The following is a 24245-nucleotide window of genomic DNA, read 5'->3' on the forward strand; positions in this document are numbered from 1 at the left end:
TCTAGCAGGCATTAGGGAGAAAAGACCTGAAAATCTGCTCCTGTAAGGATTATAGCCTAGAAAATCCTATGAGGCAATTCCACTGTGTCATATAGGGCCACTTTCAGTCAAAATCGACTAGACAGCATTTTTTTTTTTAATGCTGTTTTAATATTCACAGTGGAACCCCGGTGGCGCAGTGGTTAAGAGCTCGGCTGCTAACCAAAAGGTCAGCAGTTGGAATCCACCAGCTGCCCCACTGAAACCCTACAGGGCAGTTCTACCCTGGCTGATAGGCTTGCTAAGAGTCGGAATCAACTCCATGGCAATGGGTTTATTTGTTTTGGTTAATATGCACAGTGCTATAAGGGAGGTCTTTTTTTAGTAACTGTTTTTTTTAAACACAAAATACATATACATCTTTGTTCTTTACACATCAGGTTAGTTTACATTTATTACATAGTCTCTACAAAATTAGCCTAAAGTAGATTATAAAATAATTTAGAAATGTGGCACTTAGATTCAAGGAATTTAAAATCCATTTGAGAATTTATAATCTAATGAAGGATCTTTCACTATACATATAAAGTCTTAGAATTTGTTAAACCCTCATATTTTGCTGAATAATCCATACTTCATGGGAAAGCATGGCTGATTCTTTAAATTGCACGAACTGGAAAACAGGGAGTCAGCTAGCTTCTTCCCCCTGAAGCATGCAGTTACCAAGTCCCGTAAAATGGCTAGTTCTCCTCTCATTCTTTCCCTCACTTTGACTGCATTTCTACAGTCTTAAGTCAGTTCTTCATCTCGCCACCACCCCTCTCCCATCCCTCTTCCACGCTGCTGTGAGGATGACTCCTAAAATCTAAATTTTCACTCCTCACATTCCTGCTTTAATCTTTTAAAATTTATCCCATTCCTCTCTCACAAATATCCATATGTACACAGGATAAATCCCAATGACTTCCCAGGACATACAGAGTCTTGGTTGCTTTGTTTCTGCTCTCCCTCTACCCTCATCTGTTCTTATTGTTATGTGCCTTCCAGTCTGTTCCCACTCATAGCAACCCAAAGTGACAGAGTAGAATTGCCCCCATAGGGTTTCCTAAGCTGTAATCCTTATGGAAGAAATCCTAGTGGTTCAGTGGTTAAAGGGCTCACCTGCCAACCAAGAGGTTGGCAATTTGAACCCACCAGCCATTCCATGGGGAAAAGATGTGGCGTCTGCTCTTGTAAAGATTTACAGTTTTGGAAACCCTGCGGCAGCTCTACTCTGTCCAAAAGAGTCACTATGAGTCTGAATCAACTCAACGGCAATGGATTTGGTTTTTTGGGTTTAGTCTTCATGGGAACAGATCACCAGGTCTTTCCTCCCTTGTAGCTGCTCATGGGCTTGAACCTCTAACCTTTTGGTTACCAGCCAAGCACTTAACCATTGTGGCACCAAGGTTTACCTTCAATTGCGCTTATACTTCTCTGCGTTAACCAAGTCTGCTCTCTCAGCTTTAGTCATGGCATATCATCTATATCCAATGACCTGGTTCTTAATTCCACCTACTGCACACCAACTCCCCTTCCCAGACACTTGCCACCATTCCTTACGCCACCACTCCGGAAATTGAGTGGCGCTGACTTGTGGTGCTACTGCATCCTTCACACAACTTCCCACAGCACCCGATTACTATTAGTGAACTTTCGAAGGCTGGGAATGCACCTTGTACATTCCTAGAGTTTGGCACAAATGTCCATCTAACACACCAAGATTGCTTAATGTTTCTTGAACAACAGCATGAAGGCATAGCTGACTGCCACTCCTCTGATAGATGTAATTAGGCTTTGGCTGCTCCTGGAAGCCCTCCTGGCCTGCGCACACATCCGCGCTCTGTGCTAGGTACTTCCTGCTAGGTTCCCACAACTCCTGTGCACATTGTGACCATGGCAGTTGCCATACTGGGTTGTGTTAGTTTGATATAATGGCTGACTAGAGTTTTAACTCCTAGGAAAGCAGGGACTGGGCTATTTGCTGCTGTCCCTGCAGACCTCAACCCAAGCCCTGACATAGAAGACGCACTGGGTTTGTAAAATAAGTGCATCTAAGGACTTATTTTCCGCATATTTATTTTTCTTAGAATACATATATAAATAAAAAGAAAAACATCTTCTTGTTATCCACTATCTAGTTAAAAATGAGTGCTCCTAAATTGCCTAAATTTCTCTTTTCCGTCATTCCCTGCTCTGGTTGCTCCCAGGTTAACTTGACTGGCTTTCAAGCTAAGTCTTCTTGACCGTCCATGTTGCTCGCACTCAAAATTACTTCTTCTATTTGGCCAAAGTGTATTTACTGCTACCTCCCCCTTTCTGTGGCACATATTTACAGACTATCCTCTATGTTAATCATTGATTTTTTTTATTTTTATTAACACGTATAATCAAGAGCATAATAATTGACAGAATCACTTTCTTAGATGCTGAGTAAAGCACAATTCTAGACATCCTCCACAAATACTTATTACTTGATATTTTACATTAGTGAATAGCTGCTAAATTTCATCAACAACTTTGCATTACCCATAGCAGAAACTAATCCCTAGACTCAACTAAAAAGCCCGTTGGAATCCAATGCCTCTGATCGACATATCTATCAATGCAATTAATATGTTCACAGCTGATCTTCCACACCAAAGCAAGTGCTAGTCTATTGATGGTGCAATGAAACAAATGAACGGTCAAATGCCTCTGGTAAGAGAGGAGGGGGATTACCCATACATTTTTAGTTTGGCAGCCTGACAATGGTTCCTGACAGAGTTCAAGTTAAGCACTGAAGCAATTAATTTTCTCATTTCTCATCTAAAACAGGAATGGTCAGCTCTGACATATTCTGGTTTCTGATATTCATTTAAACTGTGGCATTAGTTATGCAATTTAATGCAGAGACCGACTTGCCCAAAGTCACACAAAGGTAATTCTTGAGCCAAGATAACCTGACTCTAAGTCTTGTCTTGCTATAAATTCTCAAAAATGCCAGTTCTTCTCAACTGAGTAAGCGCCACGCTTAAGGCAGATCTTTATATTGCTAATTCTCTCACTTCTTTCAAGGTTTCACTCAAGTGTCAACTACTGAAGAGGGCCTGCTCTGATTGCCCTGTTTGAAACTGTAACCCACCTCAATGCCCATGCTGGCACTTCAGACCCTCCTTACCTGCTCTTTTTCTTTTGTCCATAACATGCATTATCTTCTAACATACTACATAATTTACTTACATATTATGATTATTATTTATCGTTTGTCAACCTCAATTCCCACGGACCAATGCAAGAAGACCAGATGATACTGCACATCCAGTGTATTTCATTAAGAAGAGAAACCAGGAACTTAGGAAACCCGAATCACTTCTAATTGGCAGAATGCATCCTGCCCCTTACTCAGGACACTATTTCTATCTTCCAAGGGTATTCACTATACAAACACCCTTGGAAAGATAGTCCAGAGCAAAGGGCAGTTGGTGCCTCATTTAGCACCTAGATAAGTTAGCAGAAATATGAGACCCACAAACTATTTTCCCCCAAACATATCTACCTTTATTTGTCCCTGCAAAGAAAGTGTTATTTGCAATTTTGAGAGTCCCCAGGTGAGACCTAGCTTAGTCAGGGACACAGGTTGACGGTTCCCTGTAAGCAAGCCAGTAAGCCTTAGGGGTTCCACTGATAATCAAGTCTAGTCATTATTTTTGGAGGAACTGCCTAAGGGAAGTCAATCCAACCTGTCCTGTCCACCCACGCCACAGCCAGGTGACATTTGTCTACCCCACAGAATAAATGAGCAATGGGCATGGGACTGGGGATGGAAAGACATGAAGACATCTGAAGGTGTCATGGGAGGTTCAGGAGCAAATACTTCCAGTTAAGGGGAATAATTGTGCTGAAGGAGAAGACAGATTCAGCAATCAGTAAAATGTAAGGGGCTTGCAATGAATTGGGAAGTATACAAGGATGGGCCTGAAAGACCAGGTTTATTAATGGCCATTCCTCCTCCATACATCGAGAGGTCTAAGGTGTTCCCTTCCCAGGTGATAAGTTTGTTGTTCTCACTTCATCACCAGAAAATTGCCAAATCCCATTCCAGTAGGTATAACTTCACCTTTTTTTCCAGTTATCTCCAACTGACAGCCAGAACTTTCATTTGGAAGGATCAGATGCAAGGCCATATTTACAAAAATTCTAGAGAGTCATTATGTTCCACATTTGAGCAGTGTACTCAACCAAGTGGTCATTACCTATGATCCAGGATGATGAAACTCCAAAGAGAATCTAGGTGACTAAGTGAGAATTAAGTGTGAATTACCTATGCCTAATTTTAGTTGATTTGCAGCCGTAGAGTGGACCAACCAATAGACCCTGAGGTTTCTGTTCAAAGACAGAAAGCAGCAGCATGCCCAGTAATGGTCAGGGTGAAATTTATTATGTTCAGAATGGGTTTATACAACCCTCGCTTTTCATCCTGACCATTATCTAGGCTAGGAGGAGGTCGAGAGAAGTTGATCCTTTTCTGGGATGACTATTATTCATTGATAAAACTGCCTTGATAAGCTATGTAGACCAAAAGGAAGTATAGGAGATAGAGTCAGAAATCTTTTTGAGTTCATATTTTAGGAAGCTATTCCAATGATCAACAATACCAGAAGCCTATGGATGGTGGGGAGCATGGGCAGTACACCAAATACCTTGTTTGACAATTAGCATAGTATTGAGCAGCTTTTGCAATGAAAGATGCACCATGGTCAGACTGGAAAGTAGCCTGGAAAGCCAAAAACATGATACAGGTTAGTTTTAAGGACTACATAGTGTGACTGGAGTTGGCTAATTGAACTAGAACAGCAGCGCTGTAATTTGAAAAGTGTCGAAAGTCGTGAGGACTATCACTAGCCCCAAGAGGGGATCAAAGGTCTCATGCAGTCCATCTGCCAGGACGGTACAGAGGCACTGGTCTTCTTTCACCATAAAAAAAATCAAGTTTTGACAAGAGCAACAAGTCTGGCATTCAGTCATACCCTTGGCATCAGACACATAGAGTACTTTTCTTTACATTCAGTTTATGATAGTGTATGTGTTGTGATGTCCAAAATAATGATGGATAGAGGCAGCAGTGGTGTATCTTGGCAGGGCAGCCCTGATCAGCAGCTGGACTCCAGTTTGTTTCATCAGAGAATGAGACTTCACCATGGACACCTGCAAGAATGATTCATAAGTTCCTATCAGCAACTCCAATTTATTTCCACCTTTTTACATCCCCCAAATGACCCTTTTTTAATATGCCAGGATGTACTTTTCCAAGTGTTAGACCAAAGAGTGAGTAAAAAGATAACGATGTTAATTAAAGAGAATACTGGTGAGAGCTATGAAAAAAGCCTTGATTTCAGTCCACTGAACAGAATGACCTTGTTCATGTTTTGGCTCTGCGCAGCAGTTACTAAGCTGAATAGCCACAGAAGCCCAGTGGATACCATTTGGTTTCATGTCAGATGAGCCATCAATTTACCAGGCCAAGGCATTTAGGGGAACTGCTTGACATCCTTTAATTCAGCAGCTTTGCTTCAGGCTTCAGGCAGCAGAGTGGAGGTTAAATTTTCACCCAAAGGAACATCTGCCACTTTTTCATGTAAACCTGAGATGCTGTGGGGGCCAAGTGAGGTACATTGGATTCTTTCAACATATCAGTCATTGAGTTTTAGTTGACCCTCCTCAAAATGGGAAAATCAGGTACGAGAGTCACAAGGCCTCCATAGGTCACGTATGCAGCTTTGACAAGATTCCAGGAGTAATCTAATAGCCTCTTTTCAAAACTGGTATACCTGGAAGTTTTGTGAGGATGGCAAGTTGAAAACACCAAAAGGCACCTCTAGGAGGCTACTTCCCCTCCAATCAGCAAATCATCTATCACAGAGAATTGTAACTGAAAAGTGTTTATTAGAGTTATGGGGCCCCAAAGGTAGAAACACTTCCCTGTATGCGACTCTTCCTTACTGAGAGCACCTCCCTGGTACTTACAAGCATTCAAAGCAAATAAAGCAAATACGAAGTATATCTAGCAGTGGAAGCTACAATAATCAGCTGTGAATCAGCTCAAGGGCCCCAGTCACAAGGTCATGTTAGTTCCTTTCTCCACTGTTAGCCTTGCCCAAATCTCATCAGTTAAACTTAAGTACCATCCCACCAATAGATAATAGGAAGAATGTGACTCAGGGACCTGTATCCAACAGATTCATAAAAACTTGAGTCCTTCTACTTCTAATTCTCCCCAGCACACTCAGATAAGCATGTTGTGGTCATTGTTCGGTGCTGTGGGGTCAGTTCCAACTACTAGAGACACTGTGTACAACAGAACAAACCACTGCCCAGTCCTGTGCCATCCTCACAATTATTGCTATGCTTGAGCCCATTGTTGCAACTACTGTGTCAATCCTTCTCTCTGAGGGGCTTCCTCTTTTTCGCTGATCCTTTACTTCACCAAGCGTTAAGCCCTTCTCCAGGGGCTGATCCCTTCTGATAACGTGTCCAAAATATGTGAGATGAATTCTCGCCATCCTTGGTTCTAAGGAGCATTCTGGCTGTGCTTCTTCTGGCAGTCCATGATATATCCAATATTCTTCACCAACACCATAATTCAAAGGCATCAGTTCTTCTTCGATATTTCTCATTCATTGTCCAGCTTTCACATGCGTGAAGTGATTAAAAATACTATGGCTTGGGTCAGGCGCACCCTGGTTCTCAGTGATATCTTTTTGACACGTTAAAGAGATCTTTTCCAACAAATTTGCCCAATGCAATATGTCGTTTAATTTCTTGATGGCTGCTTCCATGGGTGTTGATTGGGGATCCAAGTAAAATGAAATCCTTCACAACTTCAATGTCTTCTCCATTGATCATGATGTTGCTTATTGGTCCAGTTGTGAGGATTTTTGTTCTCTTGTTGAGGTATAATCCATACTAAAGGCTGTAATCTTTGATCTTTATCTTAAGTGCTTTAAGTCCGCTTCACTTTCAGCAAGCAAGGTTGTGTCATCTGCATATCACAGGTCGTTAACGAGTCTTCCTCCAATCTTGATGCCCTGTTCTTCTTTATGTAGTCCAGGTTTCTCAGATTATTTGCTCAGGTATGGTGAAAGAATACAACCCTGATGCACGCCTTTCCTAGTTTTAAACCACACAATATCCCCTTGATCTGTTCGAACAACTGCCTCTTGGTCTATGTACAGGTTTCTCATGAGCACAATTAAGTGTTCTGGAATTCCCATTCTAAGCAATTTTATCCATAATTTGTTATGATCCACACAGTTGAATACCTTTTCATGGGCAGTAAAACACAGGTATACACCTTTCTGGTATTCTCTGCTTTCAGCCGAGATCCATCTGACATCAGCAATGATATCCCTTGTTCCATGTCCTCTTCTGAATCTAGCTTGGATTTCTGGCCTCTCCCTGTCCATATGCTTCTGTAGATTGCAACAATACATCCACAGACAAGCATACTCAGATGGAATATTCAGACAAGCCTTTCATCATCCACATTGAAGAGACAAAGACCTCTGTCACACCCCTAAATATTTTCCTACTTAAAAAGCTGAAGGAGGGGAAAGATCAAGAAGCACGAGGGAGAGACCTGCTCTGCACCAGCAAGCAAGCACACTTATTTTCTGTGTGACATCTGAACTTCTAATATTTTCAGCTCAGGCAAAGCCCTGTATCAGGTTGTAAGGCCATTATTACTGATGGTGTATTATTCAGCTTTGGCGGCCCTGGACTCAGTAGCCAGAGACACATTTCCTTCTGGCTACAGCTAAGGGATGTTCACCCTTTGGCTTACACAAGCTTAACTCATACAATGGCAACTTCTTTTTTAATGAGTCCATCTTAATCCACAGAATTTGCCGCCCCGTTTTCATGATGCTACAGGTTTTTGCCTGGTTTTAACATAAGAGCTAGGGGAATTTTCCAGGTAGACTTTTATTGTCCAATATTTTTATTTCACCTTCTTTATTCTCCCTTTATTAGTTTCCCAGGGCTGCCATAATAAAATATCACAAACTGGGTGCCTTATAACACCAGAAATTTATTGTCTGGATGCTAAATCCAGGTAGGTTCTGGAGGTTAGAATTCCAAATTCCGAGTGCCCCCCCAAAAAAAACAAACCAACCCGTTGCCACTGAGACAGTTCATTGCAACCCTATAGGACAAAGTAGAACTGCCCCATAGGGTTTCCGAGGAGCGCTTAGCTCTTAACCACTATGCCAAGGTGTCAGTAGAATCAAATTTTCTCCAAAGGCTCTAGGGGAAGATTCTTTCTTGTCTCGCTCTGCTTCAAGTAGCCCCAGGCATTCTGGTTTGCCGATAAAGCTTACCTTGGTAGCCAGAGGTTCTTCCCTCTGTGTGTGTCTCTTCTCTTTCATAAGGACACTACTCAGATTGAATTGGGACCCGCCTTATTCCAGTATGACCTCATGTTAACTGATATCTTCAAAGACCCTGTGTCCTAAAAAGTTCATATTCACAGGTACAGGAGTTAGGACTTATATATACCTTGGGGGTACACTTCAATCCATATACTCCCCTAAATTTATTATTATTATTGCTGTTTTATAAGTTAGTGCTTTAGTTTTATTCATGATTTTCAATTTCTTTGTTCATTTTTCTTCTAACATTCAGCTCCGTGTTTCTAATTTCAATAGGATTTTTCCAAAAGAACATTCCTTGGCACTTTTTTTTTTTTTTTCCAGAAGTAACAAGTGAATTTGGTCTTTGGGTCTTTTCCCAAGAATATCTTTATCTGTTGTTCATTACTGAATATTAGTTTAGGTGGTTATGTGATTCTAGGCTAAATTTCATTTATTTTTCCTCAGAACTTTGCAGATATCTATTCAATTTTTTTTTTCACTGATGCTTTTGAGAAATCTCTTCTCACATCAAGAGTTTTTCTTTGTAGGTTGTCTGTTATTTTTATCTCTGGTTGCTTTTAAAATATTTTCATTTATCTTTGGTATTCTGAGTTTCACTGTGGTAATCAATAAGTTTGTGTGTTTTTGTCTAAACAGCTTAGAATTCACATATTACATAAGATTTGAAATAGCATTTGTCTATATTCTCTCCTGTTGGACATTTTTCCTTGTCATTTAGTTTTCTATGTCTTTTAATCTTGTGTTCATATTATCTATCTTTTGTCACTCTAAATTTTTATCACTTTTTCATATTTTTCCAATTGACTAATTCATTTTTAGCTGCTAGTATCAATTCCTTAAAATATGTATTACATTTTTTAATTCTAGGTGTTTTTAATTTCTAGATGCTATTTGCTTTTTTTTTTTTTAACCAAGCCTGTTATTTTTTTTTTATATTGAGTCTTCAGATTCTTATTAATTATCTCAAATTCATGGGGTTTTAATTTGCTGTTTGTAGAGTCCGCTATCATCCTAGGAGATTATTTCTAAGTGTATTTCATGATACTTTTTAAGAACTTTTCAGTTGAGTTGTTTTTTGTTTTGTTTTGTTTTGCTCTACAGTAAGAATCATTTTTGTTCTATGGAGTCAGAGAATTTCTCTAGTTTTGTTTTGCAGGTGCTTCTTACTGGTGTCTCAGGAGACTCACCAGCTTAGGATGAAGTCATGATACTATCTCTTCATGGGAAGTCTTAGTTCATGTGGGCAGAATAAATTTGAACTTTAAGCCCAACTGAGACACAGCTCTAGTGTTTTGGATTCTCGGGGAGAATATCCCTGTACTCAAAATTCATGCAATGATAGGTGAGCTTTCTGCCCATCCTCCAATGGTGAACGCTACTTCTTTTTTCCTAGATAACAATTCTACTGAGGGTGTAATTCTTGGAGGGTCCGAACTGCATTACGAATGGTTTCAGACTTAATTTCCTGTGTTAACAGATTCGATAAATGTTCTCCTGTCCTTGGGTATTAATGCCCAAACAAATAGTTCTCAAACCAACCCTATCTTCTTCAATCACCTGCAACATCATCTCCCGGGTCAGATCATCTCCTTATCCTCTGATCCTTATTCCTCTAATGGTTTTACATCATTGAATCCCTTTCTTCTAAGAACAAGTATGCTTTTAAAAGAATTTTTGTTACGTTTTACCCCGGTGTTTGGAAGAGGAGAGTTTTAGCTTTCATCTTCTCCACAGACAAAGGTTTTATTTTTATCACCAGAGAAAAATTAACAACTCAAATATCCCTCGACAATTGAATCATTGAATAAGCCATGAAAACATCTGTAAAATGAAGTCGTTCAAAAGAATATTCGCTAATCACTGCGAAGTGAAAAAGCAGGTCATGGGAATATTTTCATAATACAATATAAATTGTACAAGGATTTATACAGTGACTGCTAGGGTGGGTGGAGCCCTGGTAGTACAGTGATTAAGAGCTAGGCTGCTAACCAAAAGGCCGGCAGTTGGAAATCCACCAAGCACTTCTTGGAAACCTTTCTATAGGGCAGTTCTACTCTCTCCTATAGGGTTCCCGTGAGTCAGAATTGACTAGATGGCAACAGGTTTGCTTTTTTGTTGTTTTGGGCTGGGGTAAGTAGAATTAAGACAAATTCTAAATTGTATTTTATAGGGCCTGCATCACTGAGTGTTTAAACATCAAGTATGATTTTTCTGGTAATAGAAAAGGGCATATGAGCTCAATGCATATGAAACTGTTCTCCTGAGTGCATTCTGACAAGCAAGATGTTATTCTACTTCTTATCCCTGCTTGGAAACCCTGGTGGAGTAGTGGTTAAGCGGTATGGCTGCTAACCAAAAGGTCAGCAGTTCAAATCCACCAGACACTCCTTGGAAACTTTTTGGGGCAGTTCTACTCTGTCGTGTACGGTCGCTATGAGTAGGAATTGACTTGACGGCAACGGGTTTGCTTTGGTTTTATCCCTGCTTACCCATAATTAGAGATAGCTAAAAAATTTTTTAAGAGGGGCCACACAGAAGAAACTGCAAATTTACTTTTCGTTTACTTGCAGTGGTCAGAATAGCTACAGCGTGGGCAATCTGTAGTTCCATCAGCAACATGGAACTGCTCAATTTGGAAAGCAAGTACTCATTAGCTTAATGTAAGGCCACACTGTGATTCCCTGCAGAGTCCACTTCAGGGCAAGTCTTTAGGAAACAAAAAAAGCTAAGGCATCCAGGCTGGGGAGAGTCACACTCCAAAGGTTTGCATCTGCAAAGTTATTTATATCGCATCAAGTGAGAATTTAAGATTTTAATTAGAGAACCTATTTGAAGGTTCCTCTTGGAACTTGCAGAGTTTAGTTATTTAAACACATTATTCAATATTTATCTTCCCAACTGAAAGTAATATCTCCTTCCCAGCATCCTAATGATATCATGTCATTACCACGGCTACATTTTGCATTGCAATGCAATCGTGATTCCTGCATATTAGCCCCTTCCACTAAATGAAACTGCTTGAGGACAAGGACCTTGGTTGGGTTTGTTTTTGAATTGCCTAGAATGACTCCAAAGAAATGTTTACTGAATTACAAGTGGGCTTCATTCTCTCATTCTTCTAATACTCATTTTGTAAGTGTGTATTATGTGCCAAAAACCAAACCAAACCTGTTGCCTTCAAGTCGATTCCAACTCACAGCAGCCGTACAGGACAGAGCAGAACTGCCCCATAGAGTTTCCAAGGAGCACCTGGTGGATTCAAACTGCCAGCCTTTTGGTTAGCAGCCATAGCGTTTAACCACTACACCACCAGGGTCTCTGTGTTATGTACCGGGGAGCACTATATACCTAAGAGGAGCCCTGATGGTGTAGTGGCTGCTAACCAAAAGGTTGGCAGTTTGAATCCATCCCCTGCTCCTCGGAAATGCTATGGGCAGTGAATTGACTTGACAGCAAAGGGTTTGGTTTTAATTTTTTATTATGTACTAGGCACACTTCCATGTGCTGGTGAAATATAACCCCATTGCCAACAAGTCGATTCTGACTTACAGTGACCCTATAGGACAGAGTAAAACTACCCCAGAGTGTTTCCAAGGAGTGGCTAGTGTATTTGAACTGCTGACCTTTTGGTTAGCAGCCGAGCTCTTAACCAATGTGCCACCGGGCTATGCCAGTGCAATAACCATGAATAAAGCTGACCAAAAGTTTTACCACGATGGAACTTTGCATTCTACTGGTATGGGACAAATAATAAATAAAATAAATTAGTAAAGTATGTCATATGTTAACCAAAAAGCACTATGAAAAAGAGATGAAGCCCAAAGGAAATACACAGGAAGTGCTACAATCTGGTGTTATTTTCAATAGGGTGACCTGGGTAGGTTTCACTGAGAAGGTGATATTTGTGTAAAGGCCTGAAGGCAGGGATGGGTGAGTCATGTGAGTATCTAAAGGAAGGACATTCAAGGTAGAGTGAAGGGCAAAAGCAAAGACCATTAGGTCAGGGCAGGTCTGCTATGCTAGGATCAGTAAGAAGACCATTGCAGTTAGAGTAGAAGTACCAATAGAAAGGAGAAGAGTAATAGGAGATAAGGGCAGAAAAGTGACAGAGAACACACCATGTAGTACCTTGTCAACCATTGTAAGGACTTCAGTATTTAAAAAAAAAAAAAAAAAAATTTTTTATTTTATTTACATGGGTTAAAACAGCTGGGGTATTCACTTTCTTCTGAGTTCAACTATACAAAAGAAAAAGAACTGTCGCTGTAGAGTCGATTCCAACTCACAGGGAAAAAAAAAAAAAAACATAGGGAAGGTTATATTTTATCCTGGTGTTTGGAGTGGGAAGAGAGCATCTTGAGCAGAGACGTGACTAATCTGATTGGTATTTTTACAGGATCAGGCTGTCAGGTGTGTTGAGGGAAGACTGTAGGACGCAAGGAGAGAAGGGAAACTCATTTGGAGGCTTTGCCATTAACACAGGAGTATGATGATGGTGGCCTGGGCAAGCGTGATAGTGGTAGAAGTAGTAAGAAATCATCAGTTTCTGGATATATTTGTAAACAGAAGGATTTACTGACAATTGGATGGAAGAAATACAGTATCATAGATCTCTAAAGTAGAGAGACATAGAGATAGGAAGAGAGAGTAGGTGAGAGACAGAACTGAATACTGCTGTTGCTGATAATGAGCCATTTTTAATCTGGAGTAAAATTCTTATTTCTTGTTACACAGTTTCTTCAATTAAAATTATTTTTATAAATACAGTTTTTAATTGCCTGTTATGCATTATAAAATATCCTAAGAGTTTCCTCTGGTAGTCACTTAATGCGCCAACTCTATGAGTTAGGTGCAATTATTATTCTCATTTTACAGACAAGGAAGCAGACACACATACAGAGGTTAAGGGATGTTCCCATGATCTCACAGATGGAACTTTGCTGTGATTGAAACCTAAACATTCCACCAACAGAACGTCCATATTCTAATGACAATATATAATATCTGATGCTGTTTCTTTCCCTGAAAGTGTAATATTTTATTGGAATATTTCAAAAACTGTTTACTATAGCAAATATATATACGTACATATTTGCTATACTATAAATATTTTCATAAGTACATATATATTAAATATGTATGTGTGTAACATGTTACAGAGCATTACATATATACAATGTTACAAAATAAAGATACACCAGCTCCATCTAGTGGAAGCATTAAGTTCAGCATGTTACACAATGGAATACTTAGACTGTAGACGGACAATAGTAGTACAATGATATAATGCATAAAGATGGAAAGAAGCTAATGATGTTATTATAAATGTGAGAAGGGATAGTGATCAAGGAAATGTGAATTAGATTAAATAAAAGACTTCTGCAATAACTGAAAAAATATTCAACTTAACATTGCCTTTATCCTCTACATCTAATCAATAAATAAGGTTTTTTTCCTTCAAAGTTCATTCATTCATTCATTTGTTTATTATTTCTTTTGTTTATACATTAATTTATAGGTTATATATACAGTATGGAAACCCTGGTGGCGTAGTGGTTAAGTGCTACGGCTGCTAACCAAGAGGTCGGCAGTTTGAATCCGCCAGGTGCTCATTGGAAATTCTATGGGGCAGTTCTACTCTGTCTTATAGGGTCGCTATGAGTCGGAACCAACCAGACGGCAGTGGGTTTTTTTTTAATTATATACAGTATACTCTGCACGTTCCATACCCTTGGCACCGTACTAAAGCTAGATGCTGAATTAAGGAAAATTTGAGAGACACATATGATGCTACATTAAACTCATCTGAATAATTTCAACAACTCTTTCTGTCACCTATGATTCTCATATGGCACCCTGCCACAGCCCTATTAAAGAATAATTGCTTCCTTTAAACTATCACCTAAATGAGACCAAACGGTCAACATTTACCCAAAAGCAAAGGTAAGAAGGCCAGGAGGGTCAGGGAAGCTAGATAAATGCAAAGCAGAACAAACAGAATGGAAATAACGAGAATGCTTACACACTGCAAAAATTGTAACAAATGTCACAGAAAAATCTGTATAAAAATTGTTAAATGGGAATCTAATTTGCTATGTAAACTTTCACCTGAAACAATAAAATATTTTAAAAAAAGAATAATTGCCTTATGGCACCAATATTAATAAAACCAAACTAAATCCATTGCTGTCAAGTCAATTCTGACTCATAGTGACCCTATAAGACAGAGTAGAACTGCCCCATAGGGTTTCCAAGGATAGGCTGGTGGATTTGAACTGGGACATTGTGATTAGCAGCTGAGCTCTTAACCACTGTGCCACCAGGGCTCCATGATATTAATAAAAGGGTGTATATATTTCCTAAGGTGCAGTAATTTGGGGAAAATATCAAAGTGCACTAAATTAAATGGTAAATAACTTGAGACCAGGTATTACTTAATGTAGAATATAAATATTGTAGAGTATCTCTTTGAAAGAATTCAATAAATTGACAATTTGGAACATATTCACTTTATAGATGCTAACATAAAATTTTAAATAAAATTAAAAGTCTACATTGTTGAGGTATAATTTATATAAAATAAAATGCATTCATTTTATTGTAAAGTTTGATTAGTTTTCACACATGTATATACCCATATAACGACAACCACAGTCAAATTACAGAGCACTTCAAATACTCCCTGATTTTGTCCCTGATCCTTATCAGACCACCATCCAGCTGCTCAAGGCAACCAATGATCTTTCTTTTTTATATAGATTAACATTTGAAACTTCAAACACTAAACATATGGAAAACTTCAAAACACATTTCTGATAAAAAGTCTCAACAAGTTAGTAACATGATCAAGTTCAAGGCAAGGATACCAGCTTTCACGACTTCTATTTGACATTTTGGTCTGGAGGTACTAGCCACAACAATAAGGCAAGAAAAATAATAAAAGACCTAAAAATCGGGAAAAAAGAAGTAAAATTATCCCTATTTTTGATGATATATTTTATTTACAAAATTCCAAGGAATCTATAAAACAACTACAAGTAGTGATAAGTGAATTTAGCACACTGGCAGGATACAGATTAATATTAAAAATATTTTCACATGGTAGCAACAATTAGAAAGGAAATTATAAAAACAAATTTAGTTAAAATAGCACCAAGAAACATAAATATTTAGAAACAAATCTAAACGAATAGTTCAATATTCCCCATTAAATTCACAAAAGTTAACTGAAAGAAATTAAAGAATACCTACAGAAATAGAGAAATATACCATGTTCATGAATGAGAAGCCAAAATATTTTTAAGATGTCATTTCTCACCAAATTGATCTGTAGATTCAACTCATTCAGAATGAAAAATTCCAGGAGCTTTTGTTTCATACCTGAAGATTATTCTAAAATGTATATATCAATGGAAATAGTTTAGGAAATTTTTACAAAGAAGTACCTAATTTCAAGACAACATAAAGCTACATTATTCAAGACATTTTTTAATTGGTGAAAGACAAGACATATAAATCAATGGAAGCAAATAGAGAACATAGAAATAGATGCACACAAATAGAGCCAAATGATTTTTAGCAAAGTTGCCAAAGCAATTAACTGAGGAAAGAAATGTCTTTTCAACACATGCTGTAGTAACAACCAGATTAAACAACTTCATGCCAACTCATGATGGCCCCACGTGTGTCAGACAAAAACTGTGCTCCGAAGGGTTTTTGATGGCTGATTTTGGGGGGATTCATCACCAGACCTTTCTCTCGAGGCAGTTGTGGTTAGACTTGAGCTTCTAACCTTTTGGTTAGCAGCCGAATGTGTTAACTGTTTTCACTACCCAGGGACTCCAACAGCTGGATATCTGATGAAAATACAAGAACAGTAATAAAATTAACCTTAAGATAACCAAAAACAAAACAAAACAAACCCAGTGCCGTCGAGTCAATTCCGACTCATAGTGACCCTATAGGACAGAGTAGAGCTGCCCCATAGAGTTTCCAAGGAGCACCTGGCGGATTTGAACTGCCGACCCTTTGGTTAGCAGCCGTAGTATTTAACCACTACACCATAAGGTAACAGCACCCAAAAAATTTAATTGACACTAAAGAGACAATAGAGAAGTGGTAACTTTGGTGAAGGGTAAGACAGTACACGATACTAGGGAAGCCAGCACAACTTGTTCAGGGTAAAGTCATGGAAGCTCCAAGGAAAAATCCAAACTCCCTTAGGGACCAAATTACTGGGCTGAGGGCTGTGGGGACCATGGTCTCACGGAACATCTAGCTCAACTGGTATAACATATTTTATAAAGAAAATGTTCTACATTCTACTTTTATGAGTAGTGTCTGAGGTCTTAAAAACCTGTGAGCAGCCATCTAAGATACTCCACTGTCAGGGGCAAGGGAAAGTCAAGAAAACTAAAGACACAATGGAAAGATTAGTCCAAAGGACTAATAGACCACAACTACCACAGCCTCCCTCCACCAGACTGAGTCCAGTACAACTAGATGGTGCCTGGCTACCACCACTGACTGCTCTGAGAGAGATCACAATAGAGGGTCCCAGACAGAGCTAGGGAAAAATATGTAACAAAGTTCTATCTCAAAAAAAGGACCAGACTTACTGGCCTGACAGAGACTGGAGAAACCCCAAGAGTATGCGCCCCCCAGACATCCTTTTCGCTCAGCAATGAAGTCACTCCGGAGGTTCACCATTTAGCCAAAGATTAGACAGACCCATAGGACATACCAAGACTAAAGGGGCACACCACCCGAGGGCAAGGACTAGAAGGTAGGAGGGGACAGGAAAGCTGGTAATAGGGAACCCAAGGTCGAGAAGGGAGAGTACTGACATGTCATGGGGTTGTTAACTGATGTCATAAAACTGTTTAATGAGAAGCTAGTTTGTTCTGTAAACCTTCATCTAAAGTACAATTTAAAAAAAATTGAAAAAGAATCCTAGATCTAAATGTAGAACTGTAAAACCTCTAGAAAAGATGTTCAACATAAAAATCATTAGAGGAATGAAATTAATGCAAAAATAGTATACTGCTATTCAGGAAGCAGAATGGTTAACATTAAAAACATTTTCAATACTAAGTGTAATTGAGAATATATAGCAACTCACAAAACAAACTCATTGCCATCGAGTCAATTCCGACCCATAGTGACCCTATAAGACAGAGTAGAACTGCCCCATAACATTTCTAAGGGGTAGCTGGTGGATTTGAACTTCCGACCTTTTGGTTAGCAGCCAAGCTCTTAACCACTATGCCACCAAGGCAACTGGGGTCCTAATATACTACCAGTAAAGACATTAAACAGTACAATTTTTGAGACTGTAGTTTCTTAAAAAGTTAAACACTCATCTGCCATTTGGCCCAAACTTTCCATTTTTAGTGTTTCACCAAAGAGAAATGAAAGCATATTATCTCACAGAGATTTGTATATGAACGTTTATAGCAGGTTTCCTGTGATACCTAAAACCTTGAGATAACTCAAGCATCCATCAACAGCTGAAGAGATAATTTATAAAAATGGTATATTCATACAATGGAATACTACTTCTCCATAAAAATAAAATACTGAAACTGCAACAAGTATGAATAACAAACCTTATTAAATTGAGTTAAACAGATTTTAAAAAGAGTACATAATTTTGGCTATAAAAAAATCTAGAAAATGCAAACTAATTTATAGTGACGTCAAATAAATCAGTAGTTGCCTAAGACCTTAGCTGGAGAGAAGGATAGATTGCAAAGAGGCACAAGGAAATGTTTGTATGAGATTAAAATAGTTAACATATTGACTTTGGTGATGGTATCACTGATGTAAAAACATGTCAAAATTCATTGGTGTGTACATTTTAAATGTGTGTATATCACTTTACATAAATTAGACCTCAATAAAGTAGAAACTTTTTTTAACTAAGGAAGAATAACTGAGATGGCAAGAGGATTCTCTAACAAATGAGAATTCTAATGCTATCTCTACTCCCTTTTTTTTATAATAATTTTTATTGAGCTTTAAGTGAACATTTACAAATCAAGTCAGTCTGTCACATATAAGCTTATATACACCTTACTCCATACTCCCACTTACTCTCCCCCTAATGAGTCAGCCCGTCCAGTCTCTCCTTTCGTGACAATTTTGCCAGTTTCTAACCCTCTCTACCCTCCTATCTCCCCTCCAGACAGGAGATGCCAACACAGTCTCAAGTGTCCACCTGATACAAATAGCTCACTCTTCATCAGCATCTCCATCTCTCTCCTACTCATTGTCCAGTCCCTTCCATGTTTGATGAGTTGTCTTCCGGAATGGTTCCTACCCTGGGCCAACAGAAGGTTTGGGGACCATGACCTCCGGGATTCCTCTAGTCTCAGTCAGACCATTAAGTCTGGTCTTTTTATGAGAATTTGGGGTCTGCATCCCACTGATCTCCTACTCCCTCAGGGGTTCTCTGTTGTGCTCCCTGTCAGGGCAGTCATCGGTTGTGGCCAGGCACCATCTAGTTCTTCTGGTCTCAGGATGATGTAAGTCTCTGGTTCACGTGGCCCTTTCTGTCTCTTGGGCTCATAGTTATCGTGTGACCTTGGTGTTCTTCATTCTCCTTTGATCCAGGTGGGTTGAGACCAATTGATGCATCTTAGATGGCCGCTTGTGAGCATTTAAGACCCCAGACACCACATTTCAAAGGGGGATGCAGAATGTTTTCGTAATAGAATTATTTTGCCAATTGACTTAGAAGTCCCCTTACGCCATAGTCCCCAAACCCCCGCCCTTGCTCCGCTGACCTTTGAAGCATTCAGTTTATCCCAGAAATTTCTTCGCGTTTGGTCCAGTCCAGTTGAGCTGACCTTCCTTGTATTGAGTATTGTCCTTCCCTTCACCTAAAGTAGTTCTTATCTACTAACCAATCAGTAAATAACCCTCTCCCACCCTACCTCCCTCCCCACCTCGTAACCACAAAAGTATGTGTTCTTCTCAGTTTATACTATTTCTCAAGATCTTATAATAGTGGTCTTATACAATATTTGTCCTTTTGCCTCTGACTAATTTCACTCAGCATAATGCCTTCCAGGTTCCTCCATGTCATGAAATGTTTCAGATTCGTCACTGTTCTTTATCGATGCGTTTTACTCCCTTTCTTGATAAATTATTATTTAAGCAACTTTTAAGCATCTTTTCAGAATAACATGTTGCTTTGTAATAGAAAAATAAAGCAAGTAAATAAAAGTATAGTTGGAGAAATCATGGGTACAGTGGAAAGAGTCAAACAATCTTGGCACAAAAGCTCAATGGTGCCATTGATTATCTTTGGCAATGTACTTAATCAGAAATTCCATTTGCTCACTTACAAATCTGAGATATTGAAATCTGCTTAGCAAATTTCTTATCAGGTTTAATGAACAATCCTGTGTAAAGTATCTTGCAAAGTACATACTTCTTAACAGAAATGCAATTAATATCAGTTCCTTTATCGTTAAAATCACGACTATCTTTAAATTGGCTTTGCAAGAATGCCAATTTGGGCATAAGAAAAATGAAATAGAGAAATACTCAAAAGCAATAAATAGAGCGATTCCTTTTCAAGTAAGTTTTAACATGATCTAATTTTTTCTTCTTGAAATAATATCATAGAAAATGATCATTTAAATCATTAATAATGATAATCTAGAATCCTCACTTCTCAAGACTCTCTTCATTAATCCTGGGCCTGATTGTACGGAAGGCTTTTTAATTGGATTTGATTCCTATTATTAATCTGTTTCCCCAGGCATGTTGTCAGGATCAAAATGCATTAATGAATTAATTTATATTCCTGGTGTGACTTAGTATTTGTCAAATGGATCCAAAGAGAATTCAGTACCTTTTGCGGATGCTTTTTCAGGAATCTAGTTTTTATTTTTAATTTGAGCTATTTTCTCTCTCTCTTTTTTTTTTTTTTTTACATCCCAGCTTGACAACATTAATATCTTTCAAAAAATGTTTTACATTTTTGGAAATACTGGAGCAGGAGGCTTTATAAAGTAATTATTATTTTCTCTCAGTTACACCTATTTCAACATAAGTTGGATACTTAATAATTTTCCTCAGAATCACAAAAGGGCCCATCACAAGCCTTATGGAAGGAAATTTCTCAGCCAGGCCCCACTCCAACTGTACAAGATGCCCACTGTTGAGAAGGAGCTCCAGGTGGTCAGGGGAGAAAGTGAAGTAACAAGATTGAGAATTCAAAGAAAGCCCGGTCAGAACAGCATAGTTAACATGCCACGCCCTCTACTTCCAAATCTAGAATTAAGAGAATGATCCTAAGGGTTAAATTGAAGTTTGGAGGCAGATTGTCAAGACACATAAGAGAATGTAAGTTTGAAATCCAAAAGAGCAGATCAAGGTCATCTTTTAGAGATCGAGTTAGCCAGAGATCAGGAGAGGCTTGACACAATCTACCAGCTAGAAGTTGTGTCTAAGGCTGGGGGGATCCAATCACTCAGACATGAATCTACATTCCTTCCCTGTCACCTATTTGCAGTGTGACCCCAAGACAATTCTTAGTCACTCTTGTTCAGCTTCTCCCCTGTAAATGAATTATTCCTTGCATAGGTTCTTAAGAATTAATTCAAGTAGAATGACATGTATTACATGGTCTGGCACATACTAATTGCTTAATAAAAAGAAGTAATGTCATTCTATTAGAGACTCTGATAGGCTCCCTACATGAATATCTTTTCCCTTTTAAAATTATTTATTTAATCTTACATAAAAGAGTCCATTAAAGAAAGAAATGAGTGTTCTAACCTTTCCTTTTAACACATCAAAACAACTAGCTGAACATTATTTATGCTAATAATTCTAAGGACATTTTAAAATTAATAAGGGGGTCGGAACTAAAGTTGAAATAGCTGATATCAATTAAGACCCATATCTCTCGATGATGCAAAATGATAAAATTGATCATTTCAAATGGCCGTAAATATTCAGTGAAGAACTAATAGAGAAACGGCGAAAGATTCAAAATGAAAACGTCTTTATCCATTTCTGTAGGAGAAAGTAGTAGTAAGAGATATTGAGTTAAAAGACCGTATTTGAGGTAAAAGGTATTGGAATTTAGGAAATGTGTTCTAGAGAGAGATATTTGAGAAGTTACAAAACAAGTGTTCAAGTAGTCTGTAGAAGACTAAACACCAGCCTATGCACACAGGAACAGAAAAAAAAAACAGCAGAAATTGATTTCTCCTCTTCTGTGTGGGTACATACACACTTAGTACTCTTTAAGAAAGTTCACAGCCTCAAACCCACAGAAGCCATATTCTTTATATTTTATACAGACAGCTGGTCAGATCAGATATACAGAGCATGGGATCCAGAGTTGGAAATACTGGGTTCAAATTCTGACATTACCACTTAATAGTCATATGACCCTAAGCAAGTTAATTAACTTCTCTGTGCCCCGATTTCCTCAGGAAGAGAATGGGAGTAATAATAAAAGCTTCACAGGATTATCGTGAGGATTATAAAAAACAAAACTCAACCAGTTGCCATGGCGTCCATTCCAACTCATAGTAACCCTATTAGGCAGAGTACAACTGCCCCATAGGGTTTCCAAGGAGCAGCTGGTGGATTTGAACCGCCGACCTTTGGTTAGCAGCTGATCTCTTAACCACTGCGCCACCAGGGTTCCTAGATACAGTATATGGAAAAAAAAAAAAAAGATACAGTATATGAAAGCAAGTATTTAATCCATTGACTCAGGTAGGCTGCTGGTATTTGCTAGATATATGTTATAAACGACACCATCAGTATATCTACCTGCTTGAAAGAGTGGTGGCATAGTGGTTAAGAGCCATGGCTGCTAACCAAAAGGTTGGCAGTTTGAATCCACCAGGCACTCCTCGGAAACCCTATGGAGCAGTTCTACTCTGTTCTATAGTGTCACTATGGCTCCAAATTGACTCAGTGGTGACAGCTTTGGTTTTTTGCCTAGATCCTTTAATCTTGATTTATTTAACTATGGGTATGCATACCTCTCTGGAAGCACTGTTGGCATAGTGGTTAAAAGCTCGGTTGGCAGTTCAAATCCACTACACACTCTCTGGAAACTCTATGGGGCAGTTCTACTCTGTCCTATATGGTTGCTATGAGCCAAAATTGACTTGATGGTAACAGGTTTGCTTTTCTGTATAGATACTTTAATCTTGATTTATTCAACTATGGGTTTTACATACCTCTCTGGGGAGCACCGGTGTGTAGTGGTTAAGAGCTCAGTCGGCAGTTCAAATCCACCAGCTGCTGCTTGGAAACACTATGGGGCCGTTCTACTCTGTCCTATAAAAAAAAAAAGTCCTATAGTGTCACTATAAGTCAGAACCAACCCAACAGCACCTAACAACAACAACAACATACCTCTCTGGAAGCTATGTTGGTGGTCTTTTAGAGTCAAGTATAGGAAGAGAGTCTCTTTCCTCTGGACGGCCTAGATCTCTCAAAAGTCATTGAACCCTATAACAGTCTAAAAATCCATTCCCCAGACCCCAATACCTTCAATCTGAACATATAGACCAAAACAGAAAATATTTTATGAAAGAAACTGATTATTTCAATAATGTTTCTTTATTTCAGGCAGCCAAGTAAAAATAAAAGAGGTTGCAGTTATCTGTATTTTATATAATTGGATAAAGTATCCTGATTATTAAATGAACTTCTTAGAAATCTTTAGTCCTTCATGAATCTCAGTCTCCTCTTCCATTTACTGTAAGCTCAATAAGAATAGAGACCCCATCTATGCAGTTGAACACTGGACCCCCCAGTCCCTGAAATAGCCTGGCCAATCAGGTATTCATTGGATGAATTAATGAATCATGAATGAACGAATGAATGAATTGCAGTTTTTATGCTAATAATGCTTATTGTGTCTTGTACCTTATACTTGAATTCTATCATTGAACCACCTAAAAAGCTAAGACTAAAATATTGCATATTTTAAATGTAATTCTGAATAATCTCTATATATTTTTGCAAGATATTGTAAATTTTTCAAGTTTATTTAATAAATCTTATTTAAATATTTTTATATCTTTATTTGAATTATCTTTATATTTAAAGGTATGTTTATAATTCTACAGAAAATAAATTCCATGCATTTTTAAATTGCACCCTGTACTAGGAAAAAATTAAAATCATCAATTTTATGTCTTTGTACTGTATTCTAAGAAAAAAAAATCCACTGTCTTTTTCTTTAGTGTTTAGCTTTCAATATTTTAAATAGGTATATTAATGTGCTATTTGAAGAAACTTCTAAGATTACTTACTAAATCCTTTTCAGTATGCTTTTTGACAATACTACAGAGATTGTCCCAGCTAAAAGAGACTGCTGTAACGATAAGATAATTATTTTAAAGTAAAATGTTAATTGATTCTGCACGAGAAAAGAAAGAACACCCAACTAAAATGTTCTTAGGTTTCAACTTTATTCATTTTCATAATCAAATCATGAGAGGGACTGGGGATAAGGATTGTGAAAAGACTATCAGTAAGTCAGTCATTTCCAAGCTATGAAGTCTATAAACCAAAAAAACACCAAACCCGTTGCTGTCGAATCAATTCCGACTCATGAGGACCCTCTAGGACAGAGTAGAACTCCCTCATTGGGTTTTCAAGGAGCAGCTGATGGATTCAAACTGCCAACCTTTTGGGTTAGCAGCTGAGCACTTAACCACTGCACCATCAGGGCTCCATGAAGTCTATAACCCGGGGTAATCCACTTACATATGCATGACTCAAAACCAGACTTGTTACTGTGTGAACCGGTAGGGAAAAGGAACT

The 24245-nt window shown here is 38.4% G+C and overlaps 1 protein-coding gene across 1 annotated transcript in view; it reads left to right on the forward strand.

The window, feature by feature from the left end:
* The window catches only part of ANXA10 (annexin A10), a 102246-nt gene that overhangs the window by 52684 nt on the left and 25317 nt on the right, over nt 1–24245 (forward strand). The window lies entirely within an intron of this gene.

This window comes from Elephas maximus, chromosome 21, assembly GCF_024166365.1.
Source record: "Elephas maximus indicus isolate mEleMax1 chromosome 21, mEleMax1 primary haplotype, whole genome shotgun sequence".
Classification (NCBI taxonomy): domain Eukaryota; kingdom Metazoa; phylum Chordata; class Mammalia; order Proboscidea; family Elephantidae; genus Elephas; species Elephas maximus.